General features: G+C 41.9%; 1 long non-coding RNA gene across 1 annotated transcript in view; it reads left to right on the top strand.

Annotated features, from left to right (window-relative positions):
* LOC111561795 overlaps positions 1 to 22,281 on the top strand; it is a 45,445-nt gene extending 23,164 nt beyond the window's left edge. Inside the window, exons 3-4 of the long non-coding RNA XR_006582868.1 lie at positions 15,695 to 15,805; positions 19,160 to 22,281. This is a non-coding gene — a long non-coding RNA (uncharacterized LOC111561795). The remainder of the gene's footprint in view (positions 1 to 15,694; positions 15,806 to 19,159) is intronic.
* Positions 22,282 to 23,357: the final 1,076 nt, after the last annotated feature.

Consider the following 23,357-nt stretch of genomic DNA (forward strand, 5'->3'; position numbering starts at 1 on the left):
GGAATCTTCCCAAGGAGGCAGATCAGTATAAATTAAAAACATATAGTATAGGGCCCCTGCTTTGGATCCTCTGCCCCCTCTCTTTCGCCACCCCCCCCCCCCCCCCGCCCGCTCATGCTCTCTCTCTCTCAAGAATAAATAAACATTTAAAAAAAATTCTGTTTTCATTCCAAACATTGTGTCAATTTACATGAAAAAAGGTATAGGACTTTGTGATTATTATCAGTTTTAGTCAAAGGAGATCATGAGCTTTAAAATTTGGAGAATGGAGGCTCAACAGAGTCAGCAGCAGTAGCAACAGTACCTCCACCAACTCTGGTCACCTGTCTTGGTTTCAAGGTGGCCTGGCGGGCCAGCACAGAGAACACAGGTGGAAATGCTTTTTTGGAACCCTGCTGCAGGGTGACTGATGAGAAAGTTTTGGGCCTCAAAGCTGGGACAATCTGATTTCTTTCTTTCTTTCTTTCTTTTTTTTTTTTTTTGAGATCTTTTTTACAGGTGTATTTATTTTGAGAGAGAGAGAGAAAACAGAGCACACCAGGAAGGGAAGGGCAGAGAGAGAGAGAGGAGAGAGAGAGAGAGAGAGAGAGAGAGAGAGAGAGAAAGAATTCCAAGCAGGCTGCACACTGTCAGTGCAGAGTCTGATGTGTGGCTCTAATTCACAAACCATGAGATCATGACCTGAGATAAAACCAAGAGTTAGGGGCCCCAGGGACAATCTGATTTCTAAAGTCCCTTTTAGTTATCAGATTCTTAAAATCTAAGATTTGTATGATTTAATGAACAAATGAGAAGTGATAGAAGATTTTAGCAGTTAACTACTCTTCTGTTATGGGGGGAGGGGCACAGCCTGAAGACATGGAGACATAAGACCTCAATGTGTAAGCCTAGGCCCCCTACTCTGGTTACAGATGCTTCTGGGCGGGCAGTGGTTAACACAAATCCATGAAAGAATAGACTGTCCTCAAGGCCCGTGTTGGGAAAAGATGTTATGAACCGTGCCTCTAGATTCTTAGATGAGCTCTGAGTCACTGCCAGAACATAGAGGCCAGTAGGCTAAATGCTACCTTTCTAAGGTTCTAGTCCTTTGCAACTGACCTATCAAATGACCTTTGACATCTGGCTTGACCTCTGTTTCTCATTCTTCCTTTTCTGTTAAGTGAGTATTCAGATAAGCAACAGTAGCTTCCACTGCCAAGCATTCTTAAGGTAACATACATAAATTAAAAGTAGTGGAAAAAGAAGTAGAAATAGAAGAAGCAGTAAATATCGCTCCCATTTTATAAATTAGAAAACTGAGGTACAGAGGGGTTAAGTACCATACCCAGGGGTATGGCATTTGTGTACGTGACTGAGTCCGCAGCCTCCAGAGGTTATGTGACTGGGAGGTGAGTAACTGGTGTCAGTTGCTGGGAACAGGGGGTGGAAGTTGCTACAAGGGGAAGACAGGTCTGGCCCTGCCCCAGAGGAGTCTCGAAGTGATGCTGAGTCACAGCCCTGCCAGGTCCCCCTCCGGAAATGACATTGGTTGGAGCCGCAGTCCTCTAACATTTTTGCTCCTGTATCTTTTAAAAGAGTTTTGAAAAATCTTGTACCTCCTCGTACATTTAAAGTTGGCATCTAACATTTTTCATCATTAGCTCGAAGAGTTCTAAAAGTTGTAAAATACTGTTGGCCTTTTGTAAATATCAATAAAAACTGTGAAATCACTCTTTTAAATGCATCTAAAGGATTCATATAAATACCAGAGTAATTTGATATTACCCTTGTCGATTTAGCTAATTCATGATGAAACTCTTTAAAATGGAAGTTTTATATTGTTTCTTTCTCTCTTTGAAATCACATTATCACATTTCGATTCCTCTTCCATGTAATCTTAAAATGATTTAGTGATAAAAACATTTTATTGGTCTTTGATTACACATACTTTTCTGCAACAAAAAATACATAAATTGAAATTCATTTTAAAAGATATTTCCAGTGACAGAACGTTCTAATTGTTTGAAAATATTATGATTAGTAACATTTATCACAACAACAGGTATTACAAATTTTTATAATTAGTAAACACTGGTTCACTTCTTAAGAAGTGAAATTTTATTGGGAATTTCTCTTATAAGGAGATGGAAAGACTGGGGAGGTATTTATGGTTCCTTGATTAGAATAATTGTGGAATTGTCCCTTTGATGTCCCAGAGGTTCTTATACCTTAGAGCAATGCATCAGCTAGCAGGATTAGAGAACAATGAGCAGTAAACTTTTTTTGTGTGTGAAATGGGAGGAGGGCAATTGAGGGAAAAAAGGTGAGGAAAAGAGGAGCCCCTGGCTGGCTCAGTCAGTAAGAGCAGACAACTCTTGATCTCGGGCTTTTAAGTTCAAACCCCAAGTTGGCTGTAGAGATTACTTACAAATAAAATCTTTAAAGTATTTTTTTTTTAATTTTTTGATGTTTATTTATTTTTGAGAGAAAGAAAGAGAGAGAGCACAAGCCAGGGAGGGGCAGAGAGAGAGATGGGGAGACACAGAATCCAAAGCAGGCTCATCTCTGAGCTGTCAGTGCAGAGCCCAACACGGGGCTCGAATCCATAAACCATGAGATCATGACTTAAGCCAAAGTCAGACGCGCAACCAACTGAGCCACCAGGCAAAAAAAAGAAAAGAAAAATGGCGGTCAAAGGAAATCAGCGCTGCAGATGCCCTCTGAGGCACATCCGTTTAGGGAAGAATATGAATGGAAACTGAAGACCTGCAAATTGATCCCTTTGAAACTGACCTGTGTCCCATATCCTTTGGAAAGTATCTGCGTACCTAAACTACCTGCCTTGTTAACACCCGTGCCCCACACCAGCCTAGCAGAGAAACTGGGTATAGCAGTAACCAAGCAGTATTCTTTATTCTCTATCCACGGGGTTTGCACCACATACAGCCCCTTCAAGGTCTTCCTGAGTCATTCTGGAGCCGTTGGGGTGGCTTTCTTGTGCCCACAAGCTGGTCTTCTTGGTTTTTCTATGGCTTCTGCCCATTTTGATCTATCTTCTGCGCAACAGAGCTGCTCACCCCTTAGCTGCCAGATCTAGTGTAGACAGTTGCACTTGAGGAAATTAAGCTTCAGACCCCACACCCATAGGCTTCTTCTGGCTCAAACAGTGGCCCTTCAGAGGGAGAAGTGTCCCCACCCTCCCCCAGTGTCTCTCCCTGGGATGAAGGGTCTTGGCAGGGGAAGCACTTCTAGCTCACAGTTCTTAGAGGGCACTTACTATCCTGGTACATATCTCTTACATATTTGTTAGTCTTTCTAAACTGTGGGCTCCTTGAGAGCTAGGTCCAGCTTTATCAGAGACTATGCGTCCCCAGAGTCTGACATGGGGTGTGGACAGAGTAGGTGCTCAAAGGATGTTTGTTGAATTGAATGTCACGCCATTTAGACAAACTTAGAGGGGGGAGAAAGGACAATAATTTTGGCCTATGCCATAAACGGGGATGAGGCGAGGATAAGCAGTGTCCGTTGATACTTTGTTCTGTTATGTTCTGGTGCATGGTCAGAAGTGAGTGGTTCTCTTTCGATCACCCAAAGTGCCTTTGGGTGCTCACCTCTCTTGAGGATAACCAGCTCATCCCACTGAGCCCTGGGATCTAGAGGTTCTAGAGTTTGGAGGGTGCTGAGGAGGGGACAGAGGCCTTTGGACAAAAGCTGTTACACACAGCAGGGTTCTGTAGATAGAGTTTCCATCTCCTGCCCAGGGGTGAAGGAGGGGCCTACTGTAATTCTCCTGCCAGTTGGGATGAAAAACAGTCAATGGAGAACCATCTTATTATCTGAACTCAGCCCCCTCCAAACAATGCTCTGGTTGATACATTCTCTGCTCCTTTTCCAAGGGGAGGGAACAGCAGCAGGCTGATCCATGAGATCTTCTGGCCTAGATTTAGAAGGATCTGGACTTACTATTCTAGGGGAAATTCATCTTATCAGGATTTTATCCAAGCAAGCCCCTGACCCAGATTTATAAACCTATTCACTGCATTTGGTGTACAACAGGGCTACTGAAAACGTGGTCCACCAGTGATAGCATTAAAATAGCTTGGGAGTGTTAAGAATGCAAACTCTTGGGCCCCACTCCAGACCTACTAAATCAGAACTCCTGGGTGAGGCCCAGGAAACTGTGTTTTAACAATCTCTCAAGGTCGTTTTTCTGTATACGAAAGTACACACACATACACACCACACACACAGAGCGCTGCCTCTAGCTCCTGCAGCTGCTAATGCCACTTGGTCCTTTCCCTGTGGTTTTCCCCGGCAGGGCCCTGGGATTTGTTTTTCTCCACTGTGGACCTTGTTCATTTCCTGCTGCTTCCAAGAGGTTGGGAGAGGAAAGAGAGTGAGAATGAAGGCAGGAGGGAGGGGCCAGGGGTTAGCTAAGGCAGTGGAGCTTTCAAGAATGAAATGGAAAATGCTTAGTGACAATGTTCCTTTGTCAAGAGTTAGCTTTATGTTGATGAAGCTGCAAGTCATTAGCAATCCAGGCACATGGCAGGAGTTGACCCGGTCATTCTCCAGAGCCAGATCGCCCTCTGCTGCCTACCAATAAATAACACTCTGGGACTCGGGAACTGCCAGAGAAAAGTCTCTGGGGCTGAGGTGGGAGAGAGGACGTGACTAAGGCCAACAGGTCACAAAGTCACCACTTTGGGCTAGAAGAATCTTGTTAGGATCTTGTTTGCAGGGAAGGAAAATGTTGCCAATTCAGTGGGTGTTTCCAGGATCCATCCAACAGTGGGGTTCTGCCAAGCCCTACACTGGCTCCCATGATTCCAAGCTCCCAGCTTGATTTGGCTCTGCACTCTCCCCCTTCTTCCTCACCCTTCTCTCACCTTGAAAAGAAAGGGTGTTTAAAATCAGAGGAAGACAAAAGAAAGACGGAATTTTTTGCTATGGAGGCATCTAGAGGCAGTTAGTCAAGGCTCAGACTTTTTAAAAAATCTCCTTTTCGGGATCTCTTTGTTTCTTCTGTCTCTAGGTCTCTCTGTCTTTATTCTCTTGCCAGGGAACTCTTACCCCGCAGCTGTGGAGTCAGACCTTCTTTATTGCCCCACTTTATTGCTGTTGGGAATTATGGTTCATGTGGGTCACTGGTGAAGAGAGCAAAGATTTGTTCCCAGAATAAAAGTTCAGGCACAGCAGATGCTCCTGCCAACCGCAGGGCAGTGACCCATTTCCTCCTAGTTCTTGCTTTTGCCCCTTTTCAGCTCTGACTGGGGCTGGCCCCTGGCGGGCAGTCATGCCTGTACCCTCTGTCCTGGGACTTCTGCAGAGTGTAGGACTCCTGCTGGGGAGATACCTTTAGAGCCAGGTCTGGAAAATAACTGCCCCAAAGGGGCTGGGATGGAGTTGAAGAAGGGAGGGGAGGAGAGGGTCGGAGATGGGGGAGATGAAGAGAGAGCGGTAGAGATGAGAGTGGAGGTCAAATTTTTCAGAATGTTCTGGTGTCATGAAATACTCTAGTCTCTTCCCAAAATATCCTCATGTACAGAATAAGTCTATCTGTGATGCTAAGCCCCTCAACCAAAACAGTTATCTTTAGATAAAAGTTTGGTTGTTTGCTTGGTTTTTGGTCTACATGGGACCGAATATCTGGATCTTTAGATAAGCACATTTAGATAATTTTATTTATATGACCGCAGGTATATATGCCTGTTGTGTATTTGTATTACAATCGAAGTTGGATGGTGCCTGGTCGGTTGAGTGTCTAACTTTGGCTGAGGTCATGATCTTGCGGTTCGTGAGTTTGAGCCCCGCATCAGGGCTTGCAACTGTCAGTGCAGAGCCCTCTTCGGTACTCTGACCTCCTCTCCCTCTGAACCTCCTCCGCTCGTGCTCTCTCTTTCAAAAATAAACCTTAAAAAAATCAAAGCACCCTTATAGTTATAAAATAAATAAGACCTGGAGATACAATGTACAGCATAGAGAATATAGTTAATAATAGGTGATAACTTTGTATGATGACAGATGGTAGCTAGATTTATTGTGGTGATCAGTTCCTAATGTATATAAATGTTGAATTACTAAGTTACACACATGAAACCAATATAATATTATGTCTCAACTACACTTCAATTAAAAAAATTTTTTTTAAATCAAAGCACCTTTCCACTGCCTTGTGGTTATGATACTTGAAAGACAATTTCATCTCTTGTAACTCATCTACTTGGTAGCCTTCACTGTGAGCAGGGTTGCATCTCTGGAGCCATTTTGTGCCTGGAGTTGGATCAGAACTCCAAGAAGAAGGGGCATAATCATAGGTACGTAGGCTGCAAACACAGGCAAGCTAAGGGTTAAGGAGAAGGATGGTATTTAATAGAGGGTGTGATTGTAACAAGGTATGGTGGCAGATGTTAATTAGACTTACTGTAGTGTTCATTTTGCAATATATACAAATATCAAATTGTTATGTTGTATACCTGAAACTAATATAATATTGTATGTTGATTATATCTCAATAAAAGAAAAGAGGGTGTGAGTAGCTACGTAATTTGCTGTGCTCAATACAAAATGAAAACAGAGGGCTTCTTGTTAAAAAGTATTAAGAATTCCAAGATGGCAACAGCAGATTATTAAATATGGGGCCCTTGTAAGCACAGGGCCTGTGTGATTGCACATGGCCCATGGAGACAGCTCTGGTAGAGGATCCTGTACGGAGCGTGTGGAAAAGAAATTTAAGGAGAAGTGATATGTCTCGTCCAGTTTAAGTTTCCCTCCATTTATGTGATCCTCAAGACATCTGGCAGGCTTTTTTCAACACCACTTGCTGGCCCTAGCTGTACTTTGGGGAGGGGAGGATAGAGCCTGTGCTCTTTGGGGGAGACACAGCTGGGGGAGAGCAGCAGTAGTCTGGGAGGAGCGAATCCCCAGATGGCTTCGGGTGGCCCCAGAGCTGTGGAGAAGCACCAAGTGTGGCAAATGTACTTAGGGGGAAACCTCCTCCAGAGGCCAGGATTATGTTGGCTTTCTTCCACAAACAAACAAAAGGGGAAATCCAATGAGAATCACAATGCTTCTCATATTCCAGAGGAGACAACTTGGAGTCATTGAAATGTGTCTATTGAAGAAATGCGACCTGATTCTGTAGTCTTGGGCTAATGAAGTCTTGGGACACTGGGTTGTTTATATAATCAGGCATAATTGGTATGACATGTTTTGTGGCTTGGGGTATAAATATAGTCTTATCTTTCAAGTTTTCATTAATCACTTGAGCCTGCCAACTGTCTTCATTATTTTTCCAAAAAATTATTTTTAAGGTAATCTCTATGCCCAATGTGGGGCATGAACTCACAACCCTGAGATCAAGAGTCACATGCTGTACCTACTAAGCCAGCCAGGTGCACTCTTCTCTCCCCACCCCCACCCCAACCCCCCACAACTGCCTTTAGTGGCAGGAAGCCCAACATCTCCCTGAAGACCTTACCATTATCCTTGTGAGTTGTTAAAGAACAGGGAGGGGGCTTCTGTAGGTCTGGCCAGGCCCTTGACTGGGAGGAGGAAACAGCCATAACCAGTAGCTCAGAGAGTGGAGGAAGAGATGATACCGACTGTTAACCGAGGTTGAGAAAGCAGCTCCACTCAAGTTCTACTTTATTTCCTTCCCCTCCCGGGCAGAATCAGTGCTATATTTGTGCATGAATGACCTAAGGACATCCTTCCCGACTTCTTTCTCAGAATTAGGAAACCCTGCTTAGTATTCAAATCTCACTGTTCATAGTGAGTCATTTTATCCAGTCATTAAAATATCAAGACCTAGGCATCACACTGATGAAATTTAATATTAAGGAAGATAATGAAATAGATTTAAATATGTTTAAAGTGTGTATTTTAAAATGTGTTTAAAATATGTATTTGAAATGTTTGTTTCTTTTTTTTCCCAAAAGGTATATGAAATAATATTTATTTATTATTTATTTTTATTTTTTAAATTTACATCCAAGTTAGTTAGCATATACTGCCATAATGATTTCAGGAGAAGAATCCAGTGGTTCATCCCCTACATATGACACCCAGTGCTCATCCCAACATTTAGCCCATTCCTCAATGCCCCTTGCCTATTTAGCCCATCCCCCACCCCAACCCCTCCAGCAACCAACCCCGTGTTTGTTCTCTATATTTAAGAGTCTCTTATGTTTTGTCCCTCTCCCTGTTTTTATATTATTTTTGCTCCCCTTCCCCTATGTTCATCTGTTTTGTATCTTAACTTCTACATGTAAGTAAAGTCATATGATATTTGTCTTTTTCTGACTAATTTCACTTACCATAATACCCTCTAGTTCAATCCACGTTGTTGCAAATGGCAAGATTTCATTCTTTATGATTGCCGAGTAATACTCCATTATATATATACACCACATCTTCTTATTCCATTCATCTGTCAATGGACATTTGGGCTCTTTCCATACTTTGGCTATTGTTGATAGTGCTGCTATAAACATTGGGGTGCATGTGTCCCTTCAAAACAGCACACCTGTATCCTTTGGTTAAATACCTAGTAGTGCAATTGCTGGGTCATAGGGTAGTTCTATTTTTAGTTTTTAAGGAACTCCATACTGTTTTCCAGAGTGGCTGCACCAGTTTGCATTCCCACCAGCAGTGCAAAAGAGATCCTCTTTCTCCACATCCTGGCCAACATCTGTTGTTGCCTGAGTTGTTAATGTTAGCCATTCTGACAGGTGTAAGGTGGTATCTCATTGTGGTTTTGATTTGTATTTCCCTGAAGATGAGTGATGTTGAGCATTTTTTCACCTGTCTGTTAGCCATCTGGATGTCTTCTTTGGAAAAGTGTCTATTCATGTCTTTTGCCCATGAAATGTTTATTTCTAAGTTTCAATGACTAAAATTGCCATTTAAGACAAGAATTGATTGTTGCTGTTGCTTCCTGCTTAGGGAGGTGATGGAATGCACTTTGATATGGAAATAAATCTCTCTCTTGGTCCTTAGTCCTCCCAGGAGCTATTGAGGAAGGAGAAAGGAAAAGATTTCCAAGTGGCCCTGAGGAGTTGGCTCTGAGAAAAATGCTTGCAGGTTAGAGGAGGTCAGTCTGCAGAGAAGACCTGGGGTTGAGTAGTGGGTGAAGAGGTCAGTTGTTTTGCATAACAGGGTGAATTTCCCAGAGACCAAAGGAAGGGGACGCCTGAAAATTAAATAAACAAAGAGGCTTTCGGGAAGAAATGATGATCAAATTCAGTTTGTGTTGTTTTTCTGTAAAGTAAATCTCTTCCTGTCCCCAAATCTTCAGTAAAGTGTGTTGCACATACAGGTGCCTTGGGCTAACAATGAACAAACAACACATAATACTTACTATGTATCATATGCTATTGTGAGAACTTTACAGACACAAATTTATTTAATCTTCATAATAAAATTATGAAGTTGGTACTATTGTTCCATTTTTTAAAATTGAAGCATAGTTGACGTGCAAGTTTCAGGTTAAAACATAGTGACTTGACATTTATATACATTACAAAATGGTCTCCACGATAAGTGTAGTTACCATCTGTCACCATACAACGCTATTACAGTATTATTGATTATATTCCCTGTGCTGTATTTTTCTTCTCCACGACTTATTTATTTTATAACTGGAAGTTCCTACCCTTTAATCCCCTTCACCTATTTAGTCTGCCACCCTCTCCTACTCCCCTTTCATAAACACGTTTGTTCTCTATTTATGAGTCTGTTTCTGTTTTGTTCATTTGTTTTGTTTTTTAATGTTTATTTGTTTGCTTATTTATTTATTTATTTTTGAGAGAGAGAGAGAGAGAGAGAGAGAGAGAGAGACAGAGCGTGAGCAGGGGAGGGGCAGAGAGAGAAGGAGACATAGAATCTGAAGCAGTGTCCAGGCTCTGAGCTGTCAGCACAGAGCCCAACACAGGACTCGACCTAGTGAACTGTGAGATCATGACCTGAGCTAAAGTCAGCCATTTAACCAACTGAGCCACCCCGGTGCCTTTGTTTTGTTTTTTAGATTCCACATATGAGTGATGTCATATTATACTTGTCTTTCTCTGACTGACCAATTTCACTTATCATTATACCCTCTAGATCCATCCATTTTGTTGCAAATGGCAAGATTTCATTTTTTATGACGGAGTAATATTCCATTGCATATCTATATTTATAGCTACACACACACACACACACACACACGCACACACGTGCACACACACACACACACACACACACACCACATCTTTATCCATTCATCTCTGGATGGATACTTGGGCTGCTTCTATATCTTGGCTATTGTAAATAATGTGGCAGTAAACATAAGAGTGCATATATCTTTTTTAATTAGTGTTTTAATTTTCTTTGGGTAAATACTCAGTAGTAGAATTACTGCATCATATGGTAATTCTATAGTAATTTTGGAGAGAACCTCCCTACTGTTTTCCACAGTGGTTGCACCAGCTTCCATTCCCAGGACACTACACATGGGTTCTTTTTATCCACATCCACACCAACACTTCTTATTTCTTGTGATTTTTATTTTAGCTATTCTGACAGGTGTGAGGTGATGTGATATCTCATTGTAGTTTTGACTTACATTTTTCTGATGATGAGTGATATTGAGCATCTTTTCATGTGTCTGTTGGCCATCTGTATGTCTTCTTTGGAAAAATGTCTGTTCATGTCTTCTGCCCATTTTTAATGGGATTATAACTTCTTTATTTTCGATATGGACCCCTTATCCAATATATCATTTGCAAATATCTTCTCTCACTTGGTAGGTTGCCTTTTGTTTTGTTGATGGTTTCTTTTGCTGTGCAAAGGCTTTTTATTTTGATGAAGTCCCAATAGTTTATTCTCACTTTTGTTTCCTTTCCCAAAGGAGGCATATAGAAAAATGTTTCTATGGCTGACGTTAAAGAGATTACTGCTTGTATTTTCTCTAGGAATTTTATGATTTCAGATCCCACATTTAGGTCTTCAATCCATTTTGAGTTTATTTTTGGATATGCTGTAAGCAGGTAGCCCAGTGTCATTCTTTTGCATGCAGCTGTCCAGTTTTCCCAGCACCATTTGTTGAAAAGATTTTTTTCCCATTGTATACTCTTGCCTCCTTTGTTGTAGATTAATTGACCATGTAATCCTGGGTTTATTTCTAAGCTGTCTATTCTGTTACATTGATCTATGTGTCTATTTTTGTATATCACATCTTATTCATTCATCTACCGATGAATAGCTGGGTTGCTTCCACATCTTGGCTATTGTAAATAATGCTGCAATAAACAGAGGAGTACATATGTCTCTTTGCATTAGCATTTTTGTTTTCTTCAGGTAAATACTCAGAAGTGGGATTACTGGATTGTATGGTATTCCTACTCTTAATTTTTTGAGGAAGCTTCATACTGTTTTCCATAGTGGATGAACCAATTTACATTTCTTTTTTTTAATGTTTATTTATTTATTTTGAGAGAGGGATTGTGAATGAGTAGGAGGAGAAGGGCAGAGAGAGAGAGAGAGAGAGAGGGAGAATGAGAATCTCAAGAAGGCTCCGCCCTACCAGCACAGAGCCCAGTGCAGGGCTCGATCTCACAAACCATGAGATATCACGACCTGAGCTGAGATCAAGAGTTGGACACTTCACCAACTGAGCCACCCAGGCGCCCCCACAACTTACATTTCTACCGATAGTGCGTGAGGGTCATTATTCCGTTGTTATGGATGAAGAAACTGAGATAGAGAGAGGGCAAATAATTTTCCTATAGTCACTCATGGTTAATATATTTTGAAACATCACTAGATATTAATATGCTATTTTTAATTTAAATTCCAGTTATTCAAACTTACAAAAAGTTATACATGAAATACCTGGTGAATAAATTTTAAATGATCAAATTTGTTATATAGAGAGATACAACAAAAAGGAATGTGTGCCAGGACTGATTTTTATTTATTTGTTTGTTTTCTATTTTTCTTTTGCAAACTAGAGAAGCCCTGAGGACAAAACTCTGGTCACTGCAGAGTAAAAGAGCATTAACATAGCAAGTAAAAGACTTGAAGGTCAATGCTAAGAAGAAATTGGAGTCGGGGAGAGTAAGGAGATGGTAAATGAACTTTTTAAAAATGCCTCCCAAGGGGCACCAGTCTGGCTCAGTCCATAGGGCATGTGACTCTTGATCTTAGGATAGTAAGTTCAATCCCCATGTTGGGTATAGAGCCTACTTAAAATAAAAAAAAAACACATACATACATACATACATACATACTTCCCTTGAAATCTCTGGGCCCAGAGAGTTATACTCCATAGTAGTAAAATGATTTGTGGATGGGATCATGAATCTACCAGCAATTTTCTATCTTTAAGCATAAAGATATACACATTTTAACTTTAAATATTCTTGAGACATTGTGGTGAAAATAAAAGGGTGTCAGGAGGATGGAAAACATCATACATTTCATAAATGGGAGAAGGGCAGATTCCAGAAACTCATACCAGGAAGTAGGATGTTGTTCACAGGAAAAAAAAAATCCCAAAATAGTATATTAAATACATTAGTAGTGTATTAAACAGTGTATTAAATGTTCTGTGGATACTTCATAAAGAAAGTTGTTGACACCTGGAATGAGTTTGAGTTTTCTCGGAATGTTTCATGTCAAATTATATTTTATTTTATGATAAAATTACCAGATATGTAAATTAAGGATAAGTAATAGTTAACCTTATCCTGGTTTTAGCAAGATGTTTACAGAGTCAGTTGATGTCACTATAGAAATGATGAAAAATGTGACAAGATTCTAATATGGTTTGCTGGGTTACATGGGTTAAATCACTCATGTCAATGTGAACTGATTCAGGGCCTTTAAAACTGTCCTGCATGGTGTCGAGGACTTAAGAAAGCATTTTTATTAAATTTCTAGATGACAAATTTGGGAGCAATATTTAATGAGTTAAATAACAGAGTCAAGATTAATAATGATCTTCTTATTTTGGAATCATTACCTCAAACCAACAAGAATATTATTTAATCCTACAATTAAGTCTAGGGCTAGATTGAACAGGTATGAGCTTTTGGACAATGGCTCAAAAGAATATCCTATGAAAAACTATGGGCTGGCAAGGTGGTCGTCATTATTTTTACTATAACTGCTAAAAACAAATGAACAAACAAACAAAAACAAAAACTTAAAGAACTCTTCCCTGGGTGGTTACATCTGTATATAATTCGGTGAGCTATGCCATTCTATGGAAGGATCCTTAAAAAACCAGGGGTATATTCAATGATAATAACACTGTTCAAGGGGCTTCAGTATACATTTTCTCAATTATTCTTGAACTAGTCTTGTATGATAGCTATTACTACTCTCATTTCACAAATGGGGAACTGGGACATAATAAGATTTGCCCCAAATCATACAGCTATAATTAAGTTTTGAACACAGTCTGGCAGACTTCTCCGCCCTTATGCTTAGCCACTATGGATGCTACCTTCCAGAAGAATGACCAAGTCAGTATGATCCTAACTTAAACTGTGCCTTAACACAAGTGGTTAAAGATTCCGGGTCTGCATTTTCAAATATTTTTTTATTTTGTATGGAAAATGTGATTCTAGAGGGCATAATTAGGACAAAATGTTTGATCAGTATCTGCTTCACATAAAGAAAGACTTTGTAATCATTAGAATTGTCCAAAATGGAATGAGCTGCTCAAAAGAAAGAAAGAAAGAAAGAAAAAGTGTGTGCGCACACGTGTGCGTGTGTGTGTGCGTATGTGTGTGTGTGTCCGTGCTCTGGGTGCTGGAATATGGCACTGACCAAAGTTTCTGTCCTCAAGAACTTCTTCTCAGTGTTTCAGATTTTTGCAAAATGTGTTCGAGATAGCTGGTGACTCTCTGGATTCCTGTCCAGAGGTGATGACATTTGAGTCGGGTCTGTACTAGGTGGGAATTTGGACTGGTAAATCTAAGTTTGCAATAAACTCAATGATTCCTATTTGTAAATATTTGGGTGATTTGATATTTAAGATTTTATACAACTGTTAGCTACACATACTTGAAAGAAACAGCTCACGTTACCACTATCATTTCTGAGGACAGAAACTTTGGTCACCCCTATATTCCAGCACCCAGAGCACAGACACATACACATACAGCACCCAGAGCACACACACACATGCACACAGGCACACACGTGTGCACACTTGCTTTTTTTCTTTTTTTGAGCAGCTCATTCCATTTTGTCCCCCCTCAGTCACTCATAGCTGTTGCTATTGTTTCAATAATTATTCAAATCAGACTGCATGATATGTCTTCACAGACCTGTCTGCAAACATTCAGAGCAGTTTTATTTGTAAAAGATAAAAACTGGAAATGGCTCAAATGTCCAGCAGTAATGAATGGATAAACATAATAACATGGAGTATTACACAGTAATAAAAAAGAATGAAATGTGCATACACACAAAAGCATGATGGTTCTTGAAAGTTGGAAGAAGGTAGACAAAGAAAGAGTCCCTGTTGTGCTATATGCTATTTAATTTATATAAAATTCTAGAATACGTAAACTAATCTCTAGTGACAAGACAGATCAGTGGCTGCCTGTGGATAGGGCTGGAGCGTGGTGGAGGGAGGGGCGGATTACAAAGGAGTGTGTGGAGGCTTTCGGGAGTAATGACGTACATTCTCTTGGTCGTGGTGGTGGTTGCACACGTGTCACAACTCACCAGGCTATATACACTTTAAACATAGGCATTTTGTGATATGTCTGTTATACCTCAATAAAGCTGACATGAAAAGAAGAAACTGCGTGGAAGGACATACAGGAAACTGGAAGCGGCAATTAGCTCTAAGGTTAGGCTTGGGGAAGGGATGAGTTTGTTTTTCCTTTGCGTGCTGTTCAAATTTTATGAAAAAAAAAAAGCAAAACAAAATGTTTATTTTTATTTTTTTTTAAGATTTTTTATTTTCAAGTAATCTCTATACCCAACATGGGGCTCAAAGCCATGACCCCGAGATCAAGAGTCACATGCTTCACCTACTGAGCCAGCCAGGCGCCCCTGAAACAAAACGTGTTAAAGATAAAACTGTTCACACGAACAAAAAATCCAGGCCATTTTGAGCCTAGAAATTAATGGGTTTGGAAAAACTGCTCAAAATTCTTGCGTACGGAACAAAACAGGCTGCTTTAAGAAGCTGTGCAGGGGTGACCTCGTTACTGAGAACCTTAAAGGCTGAGCTGTAAGTCCTCTCAAGAGCTTTGCTCACGTTCCTCTTTCCTTGGGGTCAAAGTCTTTGGGACTCAGCAGTAATCAGAGAATAACATTCTGCCGCCCTGGGATTAAATGAGAGGTCTTTAGGTTAAGAAATCTGGTTATTGTTCACTGTTAACAACACGTACTTAGTACTTAAAACACGAAAACCACCAGGATGGGTACTAATCGTCTTTGTTGTCGGTTATAAGCCCCACTGTCTCCGCTAACCTGTGCAAAGCATTCTGCCTGAAGACTTTAGATACAGTATCTCCTTTAGTCCTCACAGCCATCTAGGATACGGATATTATTTTTAACTGTCATTTTATGGGTAAGGACATTGAGTCAAACTGAATCTGTTACCCAAGGTAATAGAGTTAATAAGTAGTAGAGCTAGGATTTTAATCTAGGCAGCCTTCCTCCAGAACCAGTGTACTTAACCATGACTTTATACTGCCTCTCTAAGGATACTGAAATGAAAGAGGTAGAGTCCCTGCTCTTGAAGCACCCATGATCTGGTGGAGGAGATTGGCACAGAGACCATTGACTCCAGCATGTGAAAAGCACTATAACGAAGGTGCGTATGAGGTACCATGAAAGGACTGAGGAAGGCTCCCTGCCTTGCCTTGGGGAAAATAGGCAAAGTGGCATTTAAGCTGGACCTTGAGGGATAGGTGGGATCCTCCACGGAGAGAAGGGGGAAAGAGTATGGCAGGTAAAGGGAACTGCAGGCACAAAAGGCAATGGAAAATGAAACCTGAAGGCATATCGGGTTTGGAGAAAAGCAATAGTTTGAAATGAGAAAAGGGTGGTGCAGCAGGAGGTGAGAGTGGAAGCAGCTTTGAGAGGCTTTGCCAGGAGCTGAGGTGCCACAGGAGGTGGGTGAGCGAGTAACAGGGTCAGGGCTATGGCAACCATTCTGGTTTAACTCACCTCGACAAGTTAATGAGGAGAGCCTGAGACTTTTGCCACAGTTTCAAAAACCCCTGAGCTCAAACTGGTTCTGCCTAGCTCTGTTTATCGTTGATTTGTTTTTGCTTGGGCTGTTGGTTCTAGAAGGGGCAGGAAGCGGCCCTAGCAAAATACTAGCTATTTTCCTGTGAAATAGAAAGAACACCACGTAGGCTCGCTTGTCCATTGTTATTGCTACCCACATGAGAGGTACTCTGTTGGGATGCCTTTAGCTGCAACTGAGAGAAAAATCGAGTTGCATAAGGAATTTATTAGCTCATGATGTTAGAAAGTCCAGAGGCGGCTAGTTTCAGGTGAGGCTCGATCTAGCAGCAAAAACAATGCCTTTCTCTTCTTCCTTGTTCTCTTCTTAAGAAAGCTGACTCCCTTTGGGGTCCCAGGATGACTTAACACAGCTCCCAGGGCTACCTGCTTTCTCATTCACACTCAGCAGGAAAGAGAGCATCTTTGTCTTTGTCTGAGAGTCACCCTGATTACAACAGCTTTGGTCACATGCACCCTTTAAATCAATCATCGTGGCAGTGGATAAAATGCAGTGATTACCTTAGCTTTCAGGGGTCTACTGCTTGACCTCTGAAGTCAGGAAAAGAGTTGTCTTCCCTAGGGCCACACAGATTTCCAAACGTAAATAAAACAGGACTACTGGAAAAGTGAAAAGGGGTCAATGAACAGCCATCTTCGGCAGTCAGGTATTAGAGGTTCAGAGGACTCGCTCAGTTAAAGCCTTGGTTTTCACATAACCTCCTTCATCATTGTTAGTGCCCCCCCCCCCAAACTTCATACTCCCGGCAACGTCTATTTAATCCAGTGATTCCTAACACCCTCAGAGATTCTGAGTTCATTGGCCGAGACATCAGTATTGTGTTTTCAGCTCACCAGATGATTCTAGTGGACAGCCAGAGCTGAGAACCACTGCTGTTATCTTTTATTAAGGCCACTTCTCCAGTCTCAGGTTCGGTTTTATGTACAGCCAAAGTGGGCTGAATCTAAACAAATAAGAAGAATATAGGCAAACATAATAAAAATTAGTAATAACAAACACTAATTCAGATTTACATGTTCCTTGCACATTGCAAGGTGTTTTACGTGCATTATCTCATTGTATCCACTCAACCATCTTATTGAGATAGAGAATAATATCTCTTTTTCACAGGTGAGAAAACTGAGACCCAGAGAACTTAGCTTAGTTGTCCAAGGTCCTGCATCTAGGATGTGGTTAAAATAGGGCTTGAACCCAGGTAGATCGGACTCCACAGTTCCATGCACTTAACCTGTTATACATTGTTTGGAGCCATGAGTATGAGAGATCTCATTTATGGTTCATTTCCCAACCGTTTTTAGGCCCTGATACATTTTTTTGTCAGGCCCTGCCAGGTGACATTTGGGTGGGTTTTATTTTTAAGCCACCTCTTAGTGTCTCTTATGCCACCTACCACATTTTATATACCTTGTATTACACACACACACAGATTACACCCAGTGTATATCTGTAGGTATAAAATGGGGTGTGACCTAAATATGTGTTCACAAATTACACACTGTGCATTTGGTGTTTATATCTGTACACACACCTATATTTCATACACATATAAAAGTCGATATTGTGTAAGGGAGAGAACAGGACTAGCACTGTGACTTTAGGCAAATCAACCTAAATTTTTTAATTCCTTTTTCTCATCTCTAAAATGGGAAAATGATGCTTGCTTTTCTTTTGTTAATTTTTTTAATGTTTATTTTTGAGAGAGAGAGAGAGAGAGAGAGAGAGAGAGAGAGAGAGAGAGAGAAAGACACAACGTGAGGGGGGAAGGGTCAGAGAGAGAGGGAGACACAGAATCTGAAGCAGGCTCCAGGCTCTGAGCTGTCAGCACAGAGCCCGTCATCGAACTCACAAACCGTGAGACCATGACCTGAGCCGAAGTCGGACACTTAAACTGACGGAGCCACCCAGGTGCCCCAATGCTTGCTTTTTCTAACTGCATGATTATCTGAGGATCAAATGGGACCCCAAATGCAGCAAGGACTCTTGGGCGTACATATTTTGCTGGCTAATGAGCTGTAAATACATATGATGGGTTGGCATCGTCTTTTACAGAGTAATACTGAGTTTCTGTGACTCCCAGTGATGAGCCGTGAGATCCCCCTCCCCTTGCTTTCTCATCTACTGACAAACCTTTGGATTCTGTATAATATGCATGGATCAGAGGTCGTGAATTTAATAGAAAGCAGAGGAAAGGACAGAGGAAAGGGAAACAGTGGGAGAGGCATTTTTATGAGTTTTACAATTTACATAGTGCCATGTTGTTTTACTATAAAGGAAGTCACCGTTGGCTCAGATGGAAGGAAATGGGTCTTTTTATACACAGTTAAGATGTAAATTGCACTAACATTTTGGAGACCTACTCCTTACATTGGAGATCAGTCTAGCAATCCCATTTTTTAAAAATGTTTATTTATTTTGGAGAGAGAGGGCGAGCGAGTGGGGGAGGGGCAGAGAGAGGGAGACACAGAATCCGAAGCAGGCTCCAGGCTCTGAGCTGTCAGCACAGGGTGTGACTCAGGGCTCAGACTCACAGACTGCCAGATCATGACCTGAGCTGAAGTCAGACGCTTAGCCAACTGAGCCACCCAGGCTCCCCATAGCGATCCCATTTTGTGATAAATACAAAATTTAAAAATGTAAGCTCATATTTATACCAAGATTTAGCAGAAAAAGATAGAAAAGATAGATAACGAATAGCAGTGGTTATCCCTGGCGGGTGGCAGTGTCTGGGAGGCGAAGTTTCGCTTTTTACTTTATATTCTTCTGGGTGATTTGAACTTTTGCCTACAGGCATTTTTTGCAAAAAGAGAGAGAGAGAGAGAGAGAGAGAGAGAGAGAGAGAGAGAAATGCAGAGGATAGCTAGATGTGCACACATCAGCCTTGCTCCTGTGTTCTTAATCCTTGGCTCCTCTCTGCAGGCAGGCCCAGCGGTCCCCGGAGGGTGCTGACCCTTGCCTGGCAGGCCCTCCTCGTGCTGGTCCTCCTCGTGCTGTGCTGCTTCGCAGTCCATTACCAGCTGCTTAAGCAGCAGGTTCCTGGTGGCTGGTCAGCTGGAACTGCTTCCTGACGACAAACAGGAAGGACACAGCAGCCTGTGAAGCAGCTTCCCTCATTGGCCTCATTGACAGAAAAAAAAAAAAATTTAAATCTTACAACATTGAGGAGAACTTCATGCTATTAATAACTCCTCAAGCCTCTTCCTGGAGAGGGGAACGAGCCAGCTTTAGGTTGCCCTGGAGGAACCTTTGCACTTGCCTGCGTTAACAAGCCTTTACAAGCCTCCAGTCCCAGGTCCTGATGACTTGTCCTCCACACTTGCTTACGGCTTTGGCTACGTAATCTCATGGCGATCCTGACCCCCTCCGTGAAACTGGAGCCTCCTCTACAGCAAAATAAACCTCCCCACCATTCGGGCAGCTTGCCTTCTTTTATGCAGGATGCTGGAAAGAGCTCAGGGAAAAGAGAGATTAAGGAAGGCAAGGAAATAAGGTGAGAGTTCCTGGTAGATGATAGCAAATCCCTGCTCTGACACTTCCTGGCTGTGTGGCCATAGGGAAATTATTTCACCTCTCTGAGCCTAAACTTCCTCATCTGTAAGACAGGGAAAATAAACTTGGTGCCTTATAGGGTTGGAGGTGCTGCGACTTATAAAGGGCTTCGTACTGTCCGTTTGGAAAGAGGAAGGGTCAGTGTGACCTGTATGGGTCTCATTAGCACTCACATCCCCCAATGGCAGTGGTTCAGAATTTGGGCTCTGTTATTTATTACACGTGTGACTTTGAGCAAACCTCACTGGGCTTCCGTTTTCTCCCAGGCAAAATGGATATAAGGATTCCCATCTCATATGGAATCTTGTAAAGATGAGCTGGCATCATGCACACAAAACAGTAAGGTGCCCGGACACAGGCATTCAGGAAATGCGGGCGTTTACAGTTTGCTGATGAAAAATTGGCATGTTTCCTGTAAAACATAGGAGTTTTGCAAAACCAGTTCTAAACCCCTGGCTGCCCAGTCCCCAAAGGCTCAGAGAATGAACAGGTTCTAATCCCATATCTACGCCTGAAATCCTGTCCTGTAAGGTGTTCCGTCTTCATCTCCTTTCTCGCTCTTCCAGCTTCTCCTTGTCTCCCTGCCTAGGCCTCTCATTAGTCCAATTAATAAACTGTTGCTGTCACTTCAGTTCAGCCCCAGGACCCGCATCCCTTGTGGATGCGCCATTATGCTGGGGAAGTGAATTGTGGGGCACCCTCATTTCCACAGGAGAGTGGAACAAGGACCTGGGGTTGGCAGGAGATGGACCTCCCTGGGTCCCAGTCTCGTAGAACATCAACAGGATAATCAGTGAGAACTTCATTATCCAGAATGAGAGTCTGGCTGTTTGGCACATCACCAGGGTCCCATTTATGGGCTGGAAGGTTCTGGCCTGAGGCCTCTGGCTTTCCACGCACTGGCCTTCAGCTTCCCCTTGAACATGTACACACACACACACACACACACACACACACACACACACACACACACAATGCAGGCACGCACACAATTTCCTTGGGCTTTTAGTAAGCTAAAGAGTTTGTGGGTACATTCCAGTCCTGGAAGGCTGGTGAGCCGAGTGAAGCTGATGCTGGAGGGCCCAGAAACGCACGACTGCTCCTGCTGATTGCTGAGAATAACCAAGCCCTGAGGTTCCCAAGAGCCCATTAAACCATCACAAGTGTCTCATCCCTAGTGGGAGCAGTCCCCCACCTCCCCAGCCTTGGAAAGATAAAGGACCAGGCCTGGGGAGTGGCCCAGCTAGCTGAAAACAAGAAGATGGGACTATTGGGTTAGCTCAGAAGCTCCAGCAGCCTGGGGACAGGTTGGTTTGCTAGGTACACAATGGAGTCAGCATTCACAGCCTCCTCCCTGACATCCTATGATGTGAAACTGGAGTTTATGCTGAGGACAGGGGAGGGTAGGGGGCATGGTTTGATGGGAAGTTATTTCCCCAGCCAGTTATATCATTCATACCTGTTCAGGCATACATTTAGGGGAAACGGGGTTCCTATCAAAGTCATTGTGCTGACACCTGGCTCTCACCTGCTGCCCTATCAGCACTTCTATTTGCCACCCAGAATTATGAGCTTCCATGCTGGCCTTAGCCCAAGCTGAATGTGGAGAGTGATACGTTTTCTTTCACTTCTTTGTCTAATTCCCCACAACCACAAAAACACACGTGCTTTGTATAATAGACTTCACGGTAGGTCTCCGAGTGTGGTTCTCAAAATATAGTCCATGGGCCAGCTGCATCATCATCACCTGGGAACTTGTTAGAAATACAGATTCTTCAGCATTACCCCAGGCCTACAGAATTAGAAATTCTGGGAGCCAGCCCAACAATTTGTTTATTAACAAGCCCTTCAAGCGATTCTGATACCTGCTGAAATTTAAGGACCATTACTGTATGTTTGAAGATACCTTGAAAAAAATCACAGTATAGGGAAGGAGACTAAATTCAAGCAGAATTGTAAATAGGACTGTTTACAAGCCCATAGGAATATAAAAAGGGGCTTTCATGGAGTTTTGCTTCCCTCTCTGGAGGCCCACGTGAAGAGGTTGATTTCTTCCCATATAAAAACAATCCTAAGCATGTGCTCACACACATACCACACACACACACATGCACACACGGGCATGCACACACACACACACGAGAACCCATTCCCCACCTTTTCTCTACAGAGGCCACAACATTCTTGAATTTGGTGTTTATCATTTACATGCATGCTTTTATTACATATTTACTACATATAATTTTTTGCATATTTTAAACTTTGTGTATTTTGGACATACCAGACATATCTGCTGGCAGTTTGCTTTTTTCATTTGTCATTAAGTTTTGAGATTTATTTTAGGTGCTACTACATCTATTTTTTTGTTGGTGGACTTTTAGATTGATCCAATTTCCTTTTTTTCCCCAAATTTTTATTTGAATTCTAGTTAGTTAAGGGGTGCCTGGGTGGCTCAGTCAACTGAGCATCCGCCTTCAGCTCAGGTCATGATTTCACGGTTTGTGAGAACTGAGCCCCGCATTGGGCTCGCTGCTATTGGTGTGGAGCCTGCTTCAGATCCTCTGTCCCCCTCTCTCTTTCCCCCTCCCCACTCTCTCTCTCTCTCTCAAAAATAGACATTAAAAACTAAATTACAGTTAGTTAACATTCAACTTTCAACTATTATAAATAATCCTGCAATTAACACTCAAGTATGTTGATGTATAAGAGTTTCTCTAGGATAGCAATTCCTATCAAAATAACACCAGCATTCTTCACAGAGCTAGGACAAACAATCCTAAAATTTGTATGGAACCAGAAAAGACCCTGAATAGCCAAAGAAATCTTGAAAAAGAAAACTGAAGCCAGAGGCATCACACTCCCGGACTTCAAGACGTAATACAAAGCTGTAATCATCAAGACTGTATGGTACTGGCACAAAAACAGACACTCAGATCAATGGAACAGAATAGAGAACCCAGAAATGGTCCCACAAACGTATGGCCAACTAATCTTTGACAAAGTAGGAAAGAATGTCCAATGGAATAAAGACAGTCTCTTCAGCAAGTGGTGCTGGGAAAACTGGAGAGCGACATGCAGAAGAATGAACCTGGACCACTTTCTTACATCATACACAAAAATAAACTCAAAATGGATGGAAGACCTAAACGTAAGACAGGAAGCCATCAAAATCCTCCAGGAGAAAGCAAACAAAACCACTTTGACCACTTTGACCACAGCAACTTCTTACTCAACACATCTCCGGAGGAAAGGGAAACAAAAGCAAAAATGAACTACTGGGACCTCAGCAAAATAAAAAGCTTCTGCACAGCGAAGAAAACAATCAGCAAAACTAAAAGGCAACCAACAGAATGGGAGAAGATATTTACAAATGACATATCAGATAAAGGGTTAGTATCCAAAATCTATACAGAACTTATCAAACTCAATACCCAAAAAACCAAATAATCCAGTGAGGAAATGGGCAAAAGACATGAATAAACACTTCTCCAAAGAAGACAGCCAGGTGGTGAACACATGAAAAAATGCCCAACGTCACTCATCATCAGGGAAATACAAATCAAAACCA

The sequence above is a fragment of the Felis catus genome, chromosome C1 (genome assembly GCF_018350175.1).
Source record: "Felis catus isolate Fca126 chromosome C1, F.catus_Fca126_mat1.0, whole genome shotgun sequence".
Taxonomy (NCBI): domain Eukaryota; kingdom Metazoa; phylum Chordata; class Mammalia; order Carnivora; family Felidae; genus Felis; species Felis catus.